Source organism: Lycium barbarum, chromosome 6, assembly GCF_019175385.1.
Source record: "Lycium barbarum isolate Lr01 chromosome 6, ASM1917538v2, whole genome shotgun sequence".
In the NCBI taxonomy this organism is placed as follows: Eukaryota; Viridiplantae; Streptophyta; class Magnoliopsida; order Solanales; family Solanaceae; genus Lycium; species Lycium barbarum.
Genome location: NC_083342.1, coordinates 25,251,863 through 25,268,010, shown reverse-complemented (window position 1 = coordinate 25,268,010; position 16,148 = coordinate 25,251,863).

Here is a 16,148-nt window from a genome sequence, read left to right as displayed (position 1 = left end):
TTTATGTCTAAAGGTTTATGCTATTTGAGAATTGTTTGTGGGACCTATTGATCACTTTCAGGAGTATGGCTATATCGAATCAAAGAATTTCAGTAAAGGCAACTCTTTTATTCGGGGACCAGTTGTGAGAGAAATCCGAATATAGGAATATGGAATTTGGGTCTTTTGGCTAAATTAGAGGAAATGTTTCACTGATAAGGTGAGCGGGCAGTGATTTTGGCATACTTCGTGCCGCAAAGGCGTCCGTGTGGTTATGTTAAGGATTCATTGGTTACCGTCAGTTGTCGTACTTGTTGACACCTAACTTTTAATCTCTGATAATTTTATTTAATTATTCAGAGTCCCTGGACCACAGACGGAGTAGAATATGCATTTCATAAATCAAAACTGAGTTTACATAATTATCCCGATAACATTTTGCCATTACATTTGGCAAAACACCGTCGAGAGTGCAATTGTATCTTCTTTTACATTTTTTTTAGAAATTCAAGAAATATTTGTTTATTTTCTCAAAAATAGTAAAACAATTACAAGTCATCTATTTCAAGCATCTGCAATTAGTTATTAAGTATTTTACTCCGTCAAAAGTCTAGGGATTTGAATTAATTAAGTAAAATAATGAGTGTAATTTAATTCTTAGTAATTAACCGTTTGAATTAAGCGTGTAATTAATTTTATGAAGATTATTTGATTATGATTAAGGCAATTTGACTTTGCTAAAATGAAAGAACTTTGTTTCATGTTCATAATATTTAAATGTGGCCCAAAATACGATGTATATACGATGTATATATGCATGTATACACTAATAATATACACGACATATATAGAGGACATCAAATCAGGCCTTATTTTAATTTTGGTCGGGTCCAGCCCAAAAGGGACTGCCCCGGCCCAGACCCATTTGATATATAAGCCAAGAGATGGCTGAACCCCGCCCTTTTTCCCCCATTTCACAAAATTCATACGCTGCTAGGGTTTCAACCCTAGCCGCCGCCATCCCATTCTTTTCTCTTTCCTCGTCACCGGCCAAAAATGGCAATGTCATAAGGGTGCAGCCTGTTCAGTCCCTGCCATGGCCAAATGGAGCAAGGCATTTATCGCACCGTCCTCTCTCCATCCTTCTCTTACCAAAATAGATAATTTCTTTTTAAGTTGAATGTGATGCTTTCGGAGTTGGTATAGGTGGGGTATTGATGTAAGAAGGCAAGCCTTTGGCCTACTTTAGTGAAAAGTTAAAGGGGGCTTCTTTGAACTATTCCACTTATGACAAAGAATTGTATGCACTTATGAGGGTTTTGAACCATTGGCAACATTATTTGTCGCATGAGGAATTTGTGATTCGTTCGGACCATGAGTCTTTGAAGCATTTGAAGAGCTAATCCAAACTCAACAAGAGACATGCCAAATAAGTGGAGCTTATTGAAGCATTCCCTTATGTGATACATTACAAGAAGGGTAAAGAAAATGTGGTAGCGGATGCATTGTTTAGAAGGTATGTTTTACTAAACACTATGACTTCTAGGATGATGGGTTTTAAAGCCTTAAGGGATTCTATTCTCAAGATCCCGATTTCAAAGAAATTTGTGAGGAGTTGACTCAAGGGAAGAGGGTTGACCTGTTCCGACTTGTTGATGGGTTCTTGTTCTAGGATGGCACGGTGTGTGTTCCTATGAGCTCTGGAGAGAGTTGTTTGTAAAAGAAGCCTATAGTGGAGGTATGAGGGGACACTTTGGAGTGGCCAAGACACTTGACATTCTACATGAGCAATTCTATTAGCCCAAGATGAGGTGTGATGTGGAAAAGCTTTGTGGGCAATGCTTGGAGTGCAAACAAGCAAAATTGAAGATTCAGCCTCAAGGTATATATACTCCCCTCTCCACTCCTATTGGTCCTTGGATTGATATTTCTATCGATTTTATATTGGGTCTTCCAAGAACTAAAAGGGTCATGATAGGACCTTTGTTGTGGTAGATAGGTTCTCAAAAATGTCTCATTTTATACCATACCATAAATGTGATGATGCATAACATGTAGCCTCTTTATTTGTGAATCATGTGCTTAAATTGCATGGAGTCCCCCGCACTATTGTTAGTGATAGCGATTCTAAGTTTCTTAGTCATTTTTGGAAGAGTCTTTAGGGTACACTTGGTACCAAGCATATGTTCTCTACTTCTCTCCACCCTCAAACGGATGGTCAAACCGAAGTAGTGAATAGGACTCTAGGCAGCATGCTTAGGAGTATGGTTGGAGGAAAACCCACTTCTTGGGAGGACCGTTTGCCTTTTATTGAGTTTGCTTATTATCGGTCCCTCCATTCTTCTATTAGAATGACTCCATATTTAATTCTTAGTAATTAACCGTTTGAATTAAGTGTTTAATTAATTTTAGGAAGATTATTTGATTATGATTAAGGCAATTTGACTTTGCTACAATGAAAGAACTTTGTTTCATGTTCATAATATTTAAAATGTGGCCTAAAATATGATGTATATACCTTGTATATATGCATGTATACACTAATAATATACACGACATATATATAGTCATATATACATCAAATCATGCCTTATTTTAATTTTGGTCGGGTCCAGCCCAAAAGGGACTGATCCGACCCACACCTCTTTGATATATAAGCCAAGAGATGGCTGATCCCCACCCTTTTCCCCCCATTTCACAAAATTCATACGCGGCTAGGGTTTCAACCATAGCCGCCGCCGCCCCTCTCTTTTCTCTTTCCTCGTCACTGGCCAAAAATGGCAATGTTTCATAAGGGTGCGGCCTGTTCAGTCCTTGCCATGGCCAAATGGTGCAAGGCATTTATTGCACTGTCCTCTCTCCACCCTTCTCTCACCAAGATAGGTAATTTCTAGCATTTTTGGTTTTCTTTAGTCATTTTTTCAGTCAAACACTGAGAATTCATTATGATCTTTGTTGTCTTCTGGCTTCATTTTTGCGATTTTCATTAGTCGGTTTGCATTCCATTGAGATCGACTCAAATAGGTCCAAATCGGACCATCCACTATAAATTCAAGCTTATCTTAGCCATTAATTTGTGGTTCGAAAGAAAAACTCTGACAGATTTTTGAAAAATCCCACATCGGGAATTTAGAGTTTTACTCAAATTTTAGGGTTCGATTTATCTCAACAAAAAAAAAAGGACACAGACGAGAATCCTGATTTGAGTATTAGAACTCAAATTAGGATTTTCAGGTAAAAGTTTTAGGACTTACCTCTCGAAGTTAAGTGTTTTATTCTAAAAAATTTATTTGCTTTGCGTTCTGTGTGGCTGAGGTTGGAGTTGGAAGCACAAGGCTCCACATTCGTTCTTGCCCTGGCTACACCTACAAAAGGTAATTACTTGTTTTGTCTTTGCTTTTTCTTTAATTTTCTTCAATTTTTTTGCTTAGTTTAGACGTGTTAATACTACTTTAATATTGTTTTAATGCTGGTGTGAGTCTATTAATAGTGTAAGTATATGTTTGTATTGGCGTATGCTTGTTTGGTTGGTCGTTAGTCTTGATAATCTAGTTTGGGTGCTATAATTAATCTGCTTGTGTCCAAATGTGCTTAAATGTGTCTTTAAATGGTCTGATTGTTGCAAAATAAGGTGAATATGGAATGATCAAAGATCTTAAGTATGATATGGAAACTAAAAATGAAAGGTTAAAAGTTAAAACTAATTTGCTTGTGGAAAATGCTTTGAAATTGCTCATTAGTGGATAGTATAGGATCTTGAAACTACGGCATCACTTTGTCTAAATTATAATACCTAGATTATATCATATCAACTATAAATTAGATAACTGGTCACTTGAATAGGAATGAATCTGTTTACCTATGTCACAGACCTTGTTTTCCTCTAAATCAGATTCATGTCTAAGTCTTAAATAGGACTTCGTACGCTGGTAATGGAAGAATGAGCTTTAAAACTATAATATGATTTCTGGTTACGTAAATGACTAATCAACTAGTAAAGTAGAACTGCTTGAGTCTCAGAATTGCTGCTTTGGCCTAAATTTCAATTTAGGATGCTAAAACCTCTATAATAGTCTTAAGAAAAGGATTAAAGGCTAAACAGGTTAATACCATGTCTATATGGTATGTGTGTTGATACTATTTCACAAAAATTAGTCAACTAGTTTTAAAAGGTTGAAATGGTTAAAGATGAAAGTCATTGATCTACTATGGGTCTGTCCTTTATAAAAATCAAAGAATAAGGATAATATATATACCCTGAACCTAGCCTATTCTAAACCACCTAGCCTGATGTTGATAATCTGAAGGCAAGGAGTTGAGACTGGAACTGTCATGAATAGTAGGAGCCGTTGTGCCGCACCATTGAGTTGAAACATTTCTATAGAACTAGATGTCATGACCCAGCTAGGGGCCGTGATGGGTACCCGGGGCAAACCACCGAGCACCGCTCGTGCCATCACTTATTAAGCTTATTTAGCAATCATTTATCCGATTCATGCTTAATTTATAATAAAATCCATTTTTATTTAGAAACGAAATGCTTTTATACATACGATCCCTTAGGCTAGAAAAAAATGTACACACACACATATATATATACATAATGACCATGCCATGAAACCACACGACCCACGTCGAGTATCTACGAGCCTCTAAGAGATGACATCTACAACTGTACACAAAAGAATCATCATAGGCACCTCCAGGACAATGCAGGGCTTCCAATCAGCTAGCGGCCTCTAAGAATCCGGAGCAAGGTCTCCTCCCTGTCTACCTGTGGGTATGAACACAACGTCCATAGAAAAAGGACGTCAGTACGAGTATTGTACTGAGTATGTAAGGCAGGAATGAAATAAATAAACATAATAGAAAGATCATGAGCCATGGGACAAAGATATAACCTGCACACATGTCATAGGCAATCGTATTATTGTCATATTTCACAGTTTACACAATCATAGGACACATGTTATCACATCCCATACATCATCACGTACGTCATCGTATACCTCATCACATCATAATCTGTGTCATTACCCGCGTCCGGGTAACCCTCATATGCCGCCCACTAGTGGTGATCATGCCCGGCCCTCTCGGCTCGGTGTAAACATAGCAGCCCGCATTAGCGGTGACATGCCCGGCCATATAGGCGCGGTGGAATCATACGCAGCCCGCAGTAGCGGTGACATGCCCGGCTATATAGGCGCGGTGGAATCATAGCAGCCCGCATTAGCGGTGACATGCCCGGCCATATAGGCGCGGTGGAAATCTTATCATCACAACATCAATCATAACACATCATTATTATACATCTCAAGCCATAGCATCATGTTATCATTTCTTAGTGTTCCATGCATCCCATAGTGTTACAAGTTAGCATTAAGAGCATTCATTAGGATTTTAAGACAACCATACTATGTCGGGGTGACGTATGGTCATGAACCCCCGATTGTATTATGAACATTTATGAGTATCATGACTCACCTTGAAGGGAAGAAAACGTAAGGCGAGTGTTAACAATAATAGCATCATTAGCACTGTAGGAACATCATGCCACAATTTCTTGAGTCTCTAGACTCTAGCTCATTGTCATCACTATCATGCTCATAGGGGATTTAATATATAGAAGGACTCTTAAGCTTCATCTTATAGAAGGATTTGTGGAAAGCTTGAAGGATTCATGCCTTTTGAAAGAAGAGTTAAGCCTCACATACCTTTGTCGTTTAAGCAATTTAGCGTCTGCTTATTCTCCTTCAATGTCACGCCTCTACCTTCAAAAAGAGGATTCGTACGATCGTTAGTTAACCAACTATAAGAACGCACTATTATTTCTAGAGAAAATTGGGCAGCACTTCCTTTGTTTATACTACTTTTCCCGTATTCCATATCAACTCCTAATCACCCACAATAAAAATCACAATATAGCAAATCACAATTACCATTCATATACAATGGCCATGATCCACCATTTCTCTTCGTTTTTCCCCACATTTATGGTTTTGGGTTCGCTATCGGATTTTCCCATGTATCACACTTATCTCATGGTCTTCATATCATTTGTAACATATTCATACTCACAACACACTAACATTCATGATTCAATTCAACTACCACTCACTCATGAATGACCCATTTGCTATGTTCTTCTACAATTCGGGTATCTTAACCTTCCAATACCTTAAACAACATAAAATAGTCATGAAACTTACCTTGGATGATGGTTGAACAAGTCTTGAGTGGAGTTTCTCCTCTAGTAACAAAACCCTATCTCACCTCTTTTGGTTTTCTTTGAGGAGGATGAACTTTACTTGGGTTTCACACTCTTGTTTTCATGAACTTGGTGTGGTTGATCTTGATTTTCATTTGGGTTCTTGTATTGGAGGAGTTTTGGAAGGTTCTAGAGAGATGTTGGGTCGTGGAGAGAGAAGATGAAATAAAATAAAATGAACTTGGGTCCTTATTTAAAAATTGGAATCAGTCCCGACATCATTATACGGTCCATTATACGGTCCGTATAAATTTATACGGTCCGTATAATCGACCGTAAAACTGCTCCAATGACTACCCTTTTTCTGTGTCAACTTGACGGTACATTATACGGGCCGTATAATTTTATACGGTCCGTATAATTGACCGTAAAATCATCCCTTCAGCAACCTCATTCTGCCTCATTCTGTGACTCTTTTACGGTTCATTATACGGTCGTATAATGTTATACGGTCCGTATAATTGACCGTATAACCCATCAGTTTACTGAGTCTTATTCTCGTCATTTCGTTTGATCTCCGATCCTTATGGAACCTTCTTAACAATTATTTAGCACCTCAATACCAGTCTAAAGGACGTTGTCCCTCGTCAAAACACCATATACGTCATACCCTTCATTGTCTTAATCACTGTACGCTAGCGGGGAAAATTTCCAAGGTGTAACACTAGATTATGTTACCTATTTGCCTGTTGAGTTTTGATCATGCCATGAGTTGCTCATGTTTGCCTGCCAAGCTATTAGTTCAAATGATGTGCAGACTGTTAGAAAGGATGCCTTAGATAAGATTTTTAAGGCATTCTCATACCAGTTTAACCTATTAAAGGCACTTACTTGCCCTTGAGGGAGATAGAGATGACTGAGTCAGGTGTTTTGTGTTATAGTTAACATCTGGGAAGGATCTACAAATACTGTTTGGTTTAAAATTAACACTAGATGGAATATGTAGGGCCCTCTAGTTTCTGTTTGGGTAAGAGAAATTGAAATAGTTCATTTGAAGAGTCTAAGCTTAACGGAGTTATTCACCTCTCAAGAATAACATGGTTGGTTTAATGATATGATAGGAGGGTGGTGTGTGTAGATGTGCAAAGCTAAGCGCTCCATGACATAGGAAGCCTTTTCAAGACACCTTAGAATGAAGACTGGGAAAGGGCTAAGTCCTACTTGGCCCCCTATTATCACTTCTCCAAAATAAGAGGTGTCATGGCATGCCTTTAAGTCTGTGGGGGTACTGTTTGCCATAGATACACATCTGATCTCCTGCCCTATCATTGAATCATGTAGTATGTCCAAAATGAACTCCTTTCTACATAGAAATGGTCATTCTAGGTCAAAAAACAAAAATCTGTCAATGTATTGTCTTAAGACTAGTCCCTTAATGTTTGTGCCTTGTGGGATTTGAAAGAGGAAATAAAATTTTATATCTCAATCAGCAACTGATTAGTTGTCCTGGAACTGTTGTTTTACTTCTGTTTTCTTTGTGGGAATTTGAAAATGGTTAAGGGTAGACTTAAGTTGAAATGGTGTAATAGCCTTATGAGTTCTTTTCGTGCCTTGCTCTTATAGTAGATACTGGTATACAAGAGTTTCCTAGAGGTCTCCTTATATGCTTGAGTTTACTGCATTTTGTACTTTGCTGTGTCATTCATCTTGTTTAGAGTTGTGAATACACATGGTCTATGTCAAATACTATTTTGAGGTCATGTGGGAGTGAAACTTGTTCAGTATCCCTTTGTGTTGAATTGTCATCAGTTAGGATCTGCCTTAGATTAAGTTTATAGTCATTGATTTAACTGAAAGGCTAATTAGGTGGTTAATAGAGTCAAAGGCTAAGGGGAAGTCTGGAAAGACTCGGAGTTGCTTGCAACCCTAGTCCAGTACGGCCAACTTAAAACAATGGCTGATATAAAATTGAACCTTAGTATTAAGGTGGCACATGGAGGGATTAAGAGTTGCTTGCAACCAAGTCTGGTACGGTTCCACCAATAGATAAGAAAGGGGAAACAAATAGGCTGGGGTAGGATCTGTGTAATGACCCGTTTGGTCGTCATAGTCTTTTCGGCACTTTGACCCTTCCCCGATCTTTCTAGCTCATTTTTAACCCGAGGGACCGTTGACATGCTTCCCGAGGTATTTGGATTTGATTTGGGTGACTTTTTGGGAAAATTAGGCTTTAAGCGGAAAAGAGTTGACTCAAAATTGACTTTTGGATAAACGGACCTTTTTCAAAAATTTGACGATTCCGAGAGGTCCGGATGGTCTTTTAGAACTTGGTTGGGAAAGGTAGGTACCTGCGCGACTTAGCGAAACTGGGTCATGACAATCTGGTAGCATAATTGGGCTGCCAGGCCCACTTTCCTGGGATTACTTGTACATGTATGTATATGCCCTCTTTGTGTATATGTTGTGCGTATATATTTGTGATAAGAGCATTAAACAATTTCTAACCGGTTTGTTTTTTCTCCCTTTTTTCCTCTACTGCATGGGCCACTTGGGCCGGTCAAAAGCCCAACAGGTCACTTCTTTCGCATCAAATAGTCCGCGAAGGCGAGTAATGGAAGCTAGTATATATAAACGAGCATTGAAGGCCCAACCATGGGTGAAAATGGTTAAGTAGGGGCTTGGTACGCCCTTAACTTAACTTTCGTTCCTTATTTATTTCATTTCTCATATTTTAAGGTGTTGTATTCGTATTACTTGTAAAAAACACATTATTATTGGAATCGATTATGATTAGAACTAGTCGTCTTAGGATAACGGTGCTTATGCCGTTTAGTAGACTTTAAGTCCCCGGACGATTTTCAAAACACCGGAATAACGTGACTTGACAACAAAACGATTTAACAATACAAGCTTAATTTGAAAAGGCCAAGTGATTTTTTTGGAAAAAATCCTTGTAAATATCATGGATGTTATTTTCAAACAAGATTTTCAACAAAAGAAAAGATTGCAAGATGATATAACAACTGGGTTGTATTTAAACAGAGACAAGACTTTGAATTAAAATGGTGCAAAACAAGTCAGATTTTGGGGCCCAAACCCAACTTAAACTAAAATCAGTTTTATATGTGTATAACATATACGGATCCGCAAGTTAAATCATTTCTATAAACGGGATTTATTCAAATGTATGAAACGCATTTGTAAATACGAGGTCCTAGAATAGGATGTTCCGGGGTATTACACGACTTGACCAAGAACAAGATGTATGGGTTATGCATGGACATAAAAAGCGAAATGCATATATTTATATATATACAAAGCCAAAACAATTTGGCAATTTTATAAGCAAAATATACTATCCTTATACATAAAAGGAGACTACTTTTATCCGGATATTATAAATCCAAAGCCTAAAGTACCCTATATATAAAGGGAATATATTCAGCTCTTTCCAAAACCCAAATGATATGCCAAACGACAATCTTTTTATGAATGCGGGAAAATAAACACGAAATAAACAGTTCATGCATAATTCACTCATTGGAATTCGAAGGTCAACCGTATAGTACGGATCCTTAATACTAGGGTGCCTAACACCTTCCTTAGGGGATCACCAAAACCCTTACCTAGAACTTTGGATTACAAAGGCTTTTTCACTACATTTGAATAAATCTTTTGAACCCGATTTTCCTAATTTCCTAAAAATTAGGTGGCGACTCTTTTTCGACAACAAAGTCCAAAAGAGCACTAACTACCTCCTAGTATCTTTTCGAGCGCTAACCCCACCCGCGAAATGCGAACAGTAATAGTACTTTCTTTTCTCGCTCGAGAACGAGCGATTGTTTAATTGGTATCTGATGTAACGACCCATTTGGTCGTTACAGTACTTTTGACCCTGTTGACTTTTATCCGATCTTTGTTAGCATATATTTAACTTGCGGGTATATTCGGTTCGATTCCCAGTGTGCTCAGGTGCGTTTTGAAACTTGGGTTGGAAAGTTGGTTTTAGGCTATTGGGGGTTGACTTGGTCAACAAAACTCCCGTTGGGAATTCTGAGGCCACGAGTGCGTTCATAATGTGTTTTTATGTACGTCTACATATCCGGCTTGCATGTGTAGGGCCTCAGGTGATAGTCGAATATCGGGTTGAGACTTGTGGAAGTTGGGAAATTCCTGGTGTGATCTAGTGTACTGCTATGGCGGCACCAGAACCGCGGTAGTAGTACCGCCATAGCAATGGCCCTGCCGCTATAGCAGCTTAGTTTATTTAGGGGTAACCGCCGTAGAGGTTATGTTACCACTGGAGCGGGACCGCCCAAGCGGTCTCACGACCGCTGCAGCGGGTGACGAGGCAGCCTAGTATTTAATGAGATGATAAAAACCTTAAGTACCTCATTCATTTCCATTCGGTTCTAAGCTTCTAAGAGGGTATTTCAAGAGACTTTGGGGTGATTCTTCATTATGGTAAGTCCATCTATCCTCATTCTTCTTTCATGATTCATAATTCACCTTAGAAACTCCCTAATCTATGCTAGATTCTTCTAATAACATGAGTATTAAAGAGGGTTTTTGGGTTTCCTTCTTGAATGAGTTTTTGGTTATCAAACCTTGATTCATGGATAGATTAAGCTTTATTAAGTATGGAATTGATGGGTAGTGGCGATATAACAATGAATCTACCATTATTAGTGACCAATTTGTGGAATTGAATTGTAGGGCTTATACCCAAAAGTGGGTGTTTCACCTAGAATCCGAATTGGCCTAATCCATGAGTTAATCTAGCCATTGTTTGGTGGGAATTGATCACATACAGTATGAATTTCATATTTAGCCTTCGAATTGACCATTTTACCCTTAAGGGTTCATTTCCCCATTCCATGAGTTAGGATTTGGGACTTAAATAGAAGTAAGGCTTATGGGGGTTGTCCTTCTTGATTCTAATACCGTATTCGGATATGACTAGACTTCCATTACTTTGAGGCACAAAGGAAGGGCAAGGCTCAAGTTTGGCGGTTCAAGCTTGTTGTTCGGCTTTCCAGGTAGGTTACGACTTACCTTATGGTTAGACTTCGGTTAGTAAAGCATATGTAGAGTTAGTGATTGTCGGAGACAGCATGTACGCCCTCGAGTGTGGAGCTAGGATGGAATTCTACTAGGTTGGTTGCTGATTGATTGTGGCTTGTCTCTTTGTTACGTTCTATTTGTATTGTGGCTTTATGTGTTCGGACTTGTGGCCTGTTAGAAACTCTAGGAATCATGCTTAACATTTCATATATGATTTGGAGGATTTTATGTATCATGGGAGACTAGTTGGATGGAAACTTGACTTATGACTTACTGTTGATGATGACTTCATGCATGGTATGCATCTTCATTTCATATTTTATTGATATTGAACCATAACTTGGTACCAATGATGTTAAAAAAGAATGGAGCATTGAATGACTCTAGACTGGATGTTTCATGGTTGACCTTATGAGTTAGAGACCGTATTTTCTCGTATGTTGATGTCGTTGGAAGGGTAAGGAAAGATATGATACTGTTGATGTTGTTGTTGTTGTGATAAGTGTCTTTGTGTGGCACGACTGAAATGAATATGTTGCATTCGATATTCTCATTGCATGATGTACATTTTCATATCCATGCTATATTGTTGTGATCTTGATATTGGTGCGACAGTGATAAATGAGAAGGGAAGTAATTATGATTCTTATGATATTATTATATCGCGTAGCCATCTCTATGTTGTGTGATTCGGAGTGGCTAGCGGGGAGTTCGGTGGAGGAGTCATTCTAGGCTCTGTGATACGGAATGACGATACATAGACTTAGCGGTCCCCCATGGGTCATGACTGTCGAATGGTGGACATCTTCCCCCCGGAGCATGTGTGTATTAGGATGGATAAGTCATTCTAGGCTCTGTGATACGGAATGACGGTACATGGACTTAGCGGTTCCCCTTGGGTCATGACTGTCGGATGGTGGACATAGTCCTCCCGGAGCATGTGTGTATCATTGCATAGCATTGCATTCATATTTCATCTATTCATACCCCTGATTTATGGTTGTGATTATTATTTGTACTGTGTGGTGTTCATGAACATTGATTTCCTGTTTGGTTCCTGATTTGAGATCGTCTTGGGCTGGATTAGTATATACCGAAGAATGATGGATTCGAGGAGTAGAGACTTTCTCCTAGGATAAGACTTAAGGTTTCAGATAATATTGTAGGTGGTACCAGTGTTTGATTATTCTGAGAAATTGTGGAAAACTTGGCAGGACTTGAGTTTAGATGCTTCACTATAGGCTTGATCTGGATATAACTCACTGAGGGCTTCTTGGATGTTTCGATACCTGAACTGTTATTCTTGGATATGTGTTTATGCCTTATATCTGATTCCGAGCATGTCTATTCTACAGTCCTTTCCTTATATATGTTCACTAACTGTTGTCGGCCTATGATGCCTATTCAGTACGTATTGTTTGTACTGATGCTACCTTGCTACACTTCTTTTCGGGGTGTAGAGTTTGAGACAAGTTCCGCTCCTACTTCTCGAGGCTGAGTTCCGAGGCTTGGCTTGCGAGTATCTAGGGTGAGCATATGACGAGTCGCTGCCCGGAGGCTCATCTATCATGTCTTTATATTCTATCATTCAGACATCTTTTTATTTGACTTTCAGACTTGTGTATTAGACATTCTTGTAGTTGCTCTTGTACGAGTCAGACCAGTTCTTTGGGGATTGTAATATCTTCCACACTTATTCATTTTTAAATGATATTGAGATTTATTGTTATTTACATTGTTGATCCACATTTCTAGTTGTATGCTAGTTAAGAAAAGGGTTCGCTTACCGAGGTGAGGAATGTTAGGTACCCGCGCGACTTAGTAAAATTGAGTCGTGACATTTACCTCATGTAAATAGCACTGGACAACAGAGGGCTTGTGTTTCAAGAGTTGAATACTTCACAAAATCCGGGCCATGTACATGTCATCAAGAGAAAACCAAACACAAAAATCGTAGCTCATTTATACAATGAAAATAGAGAGGCTAGTGAGGAGTTCAGTTATCACAAGTATTGCATTTAAACACCATTAGGTTGATAAGCACAATAGACAATTATTCGAATACACATTTTAACTGACCAAGCTATCAAATAAAATAATAAATGAAATTAATCATGTATAACTAGTGTTTAAATATATACTCCACACAAAGAGATACAACCAAAGCTTTCAATTAATGATAAATTTCTGACAATTATAATTACTAATTGCAGCATGATCAAAATGTAGAGTACCATGAAAGCCTTATCCAGAATCATTTTCTTTCATGAAAAATATTCACTCTTTTAGATATAAATGAATTTGCAAATACATCCCTAATAAAGGATAAGCTGTATATTTCACTATCATATTTACAGTTGCCAAAACGTCTTTCAAATGACCCATATTTGTGTTATCCAAAATTTTGGCCTCGCAAAAGGATAGATATTTATGTTAAAATCACCTAAAAAGAAATGAAATAGAGTATTAATTCAGTTGTTTCAGGCATATCATCAATCACCTTAACTGCACAAAAGCTCTTCCCTTTTAATTAGATTTTTTGTCCAAATGACAACTCACCGTGGTAAGTGCCAGAAGCATTTGAACAATAAAAACCACATTCACAGAATCTACCCAATATTTTTTTTTTAAAAAAAGGAAAACCTAGATACTTGTAAACAACTAATCCACTCATACATTGAATAAAAAGAAAAATAAAGCACAAACGAAAACAAAGAGATTTGCAAATGAAGATTCTAAATCGTCTATAAAAAATTAAAATTAAAGATTTACCTTCTTACCAATAAGAATAGAGAAAAATTTAGCAAAACTCGAAAATATTATCTTACTCCGTTTTCAGGATTTTTTACTTTATCTTGCCGATCTAGATGCATGTGTATTTTGAAGACTGTATCTATAGCTGCACGTACACAAAAAATGGGAGGATAATTAAACCATACAAAGAAACAATGTAGAATACCATAAAGATAGAAAGTAAAATGAAAAAGGACAAACAACAGAAAATACAAATCACGTGTCGATTGTTAAAATGAGAGGAACAAAAAACTAAAGAAAGACACCAAAACCAACAAAAAACTTTGAAACTGAAGTCACCCGGAACAGGTAAATCCAATCGGAACATGAGAATGAAACACGCGAAAAAAGGTAGTGGAGAATATGAACAAAATAGCGAAACAGAAAACCAAGACCGATGAAGAAGAAGAAATGGCTAAATCCAGTTGTATCTCACTAATAAAACACGTGTCTGCAACAAGAGAAGCAAAAGGGTTGAAACTAAAGTACCAAAATGCCCATAAAATGTACTTATATTTTCGAAAGTATCCTTAGTCGTACCATGCAGCCTTCACTTATTAATAGTTTGTTTAAATTTAAATTTAAAAATTAATGGCTTAGAGTTGTATTGAATTCTTTCTTGCTTATAATCCTCATGAATTATGTAAATCATTTGTGATTGTGTGCATAGGTGACATTAAATGTTTAATTTCACTAAATAAAGGACAAAGAATGGGTTATAACCTCAAAAAGTAATTTTTTGGAAAGTAGTCAAATACTTTTTAAAATAGTAGAGCTGATTTGTTTATTTTTAATAGGGATAAGGCATAAAAACACACCTAAATCATAATGAAATTATCAGTTACTCTCCTAAACTATGCAGAAGGAGGCCTATAACCCCCATGAACTTATTTTTTCGTACTTTTCTCCCCTTCAGTAATGATCTAATAAAGAAAACAAGTTAAAATTTAGCCCGTGCATACAAAACAAACTATATAAGCAGGGTCGGCTCAATAACATCGGAGGCCTAAAACAAAATCATAACAAGAGGCCTTATAACGAGCATCGTTGACAAAATAGACAAGTAAATATAAGGAATGAAAAAAAAAGAACTTGATTTTATGTTAAAAAAACTGAATGAATTAATGAAATATTTATTTATTTATTGTGATACTTGCATGCTTGATTGCATCACAACTTAGATATAGGTAAGTGACTAACTAATGAATAGAGAAAAAGAATTCTGCAAAAAAGTAAAATAAGATAGGCATACAATTAGTTAGGTTAAATTTCCTCTGTCCCAGTTTAGCACCGCTCGACTAGGCACAAAGTTTAACAAAAGAAATAAATACTTTTGAATTGTGGTAAAACAAATTTTAGACATTTGTGTGGCTATAAATATTTTCATTAAGAGTCAAAGGAGAATTTTAAAATTAAATTATTTCTAGTTATAAAAAAGATGATAAAAGAAAAGTGTGTCACACAAATTGAGACCGAAAGAGTACTAATTAGTGAGAGGAAGAAATTAAGTTATTAAACATTAATGTTTAACAAATAAATAATTTTATAAATTGTATAAGTACTATGCATAGAGAAATAATAATTTCGGGCCCAATTTTTTGGGGCCTAAAGCAAGTGCTTACAAGACCAAAAAATAGGAGTCATATGTCCACCATTTCAATCTTATACTCTCAAACCCAAAATCGAGAAGACCCTCTTCTATCTCTCGAGCCATTTGTTCTTTCACGATTATACGACCAAAATCTCATCTTTTACTTATTTTTTTGCGTTTCGTGAATTAAAATTAAATGCTTATGTGTAAAATTTTATTTCATTGTTTGCAATTGTAATTTCGTCGAAACTTGAAGAGATCCAAGAATTAGGGTGTTACATAGTTAATCCTAAAATTTATATCAATTTTGTGAACAAATTAAAAACCCTAACTTTAAGATGTAAGACTTAGAAAGGAATACAGGATTGAAATTCTAAAATAAAATAATTTTATCATTTCAAACCACCAAAATATTCTAACATCAACGAAAATTTTGAGCTTCACTACTCGTTGTCGATTGCTAAAACGAGAGGGGAGGAAACCTTTTATGCAAAAACGGTTGTAACTTCTGAG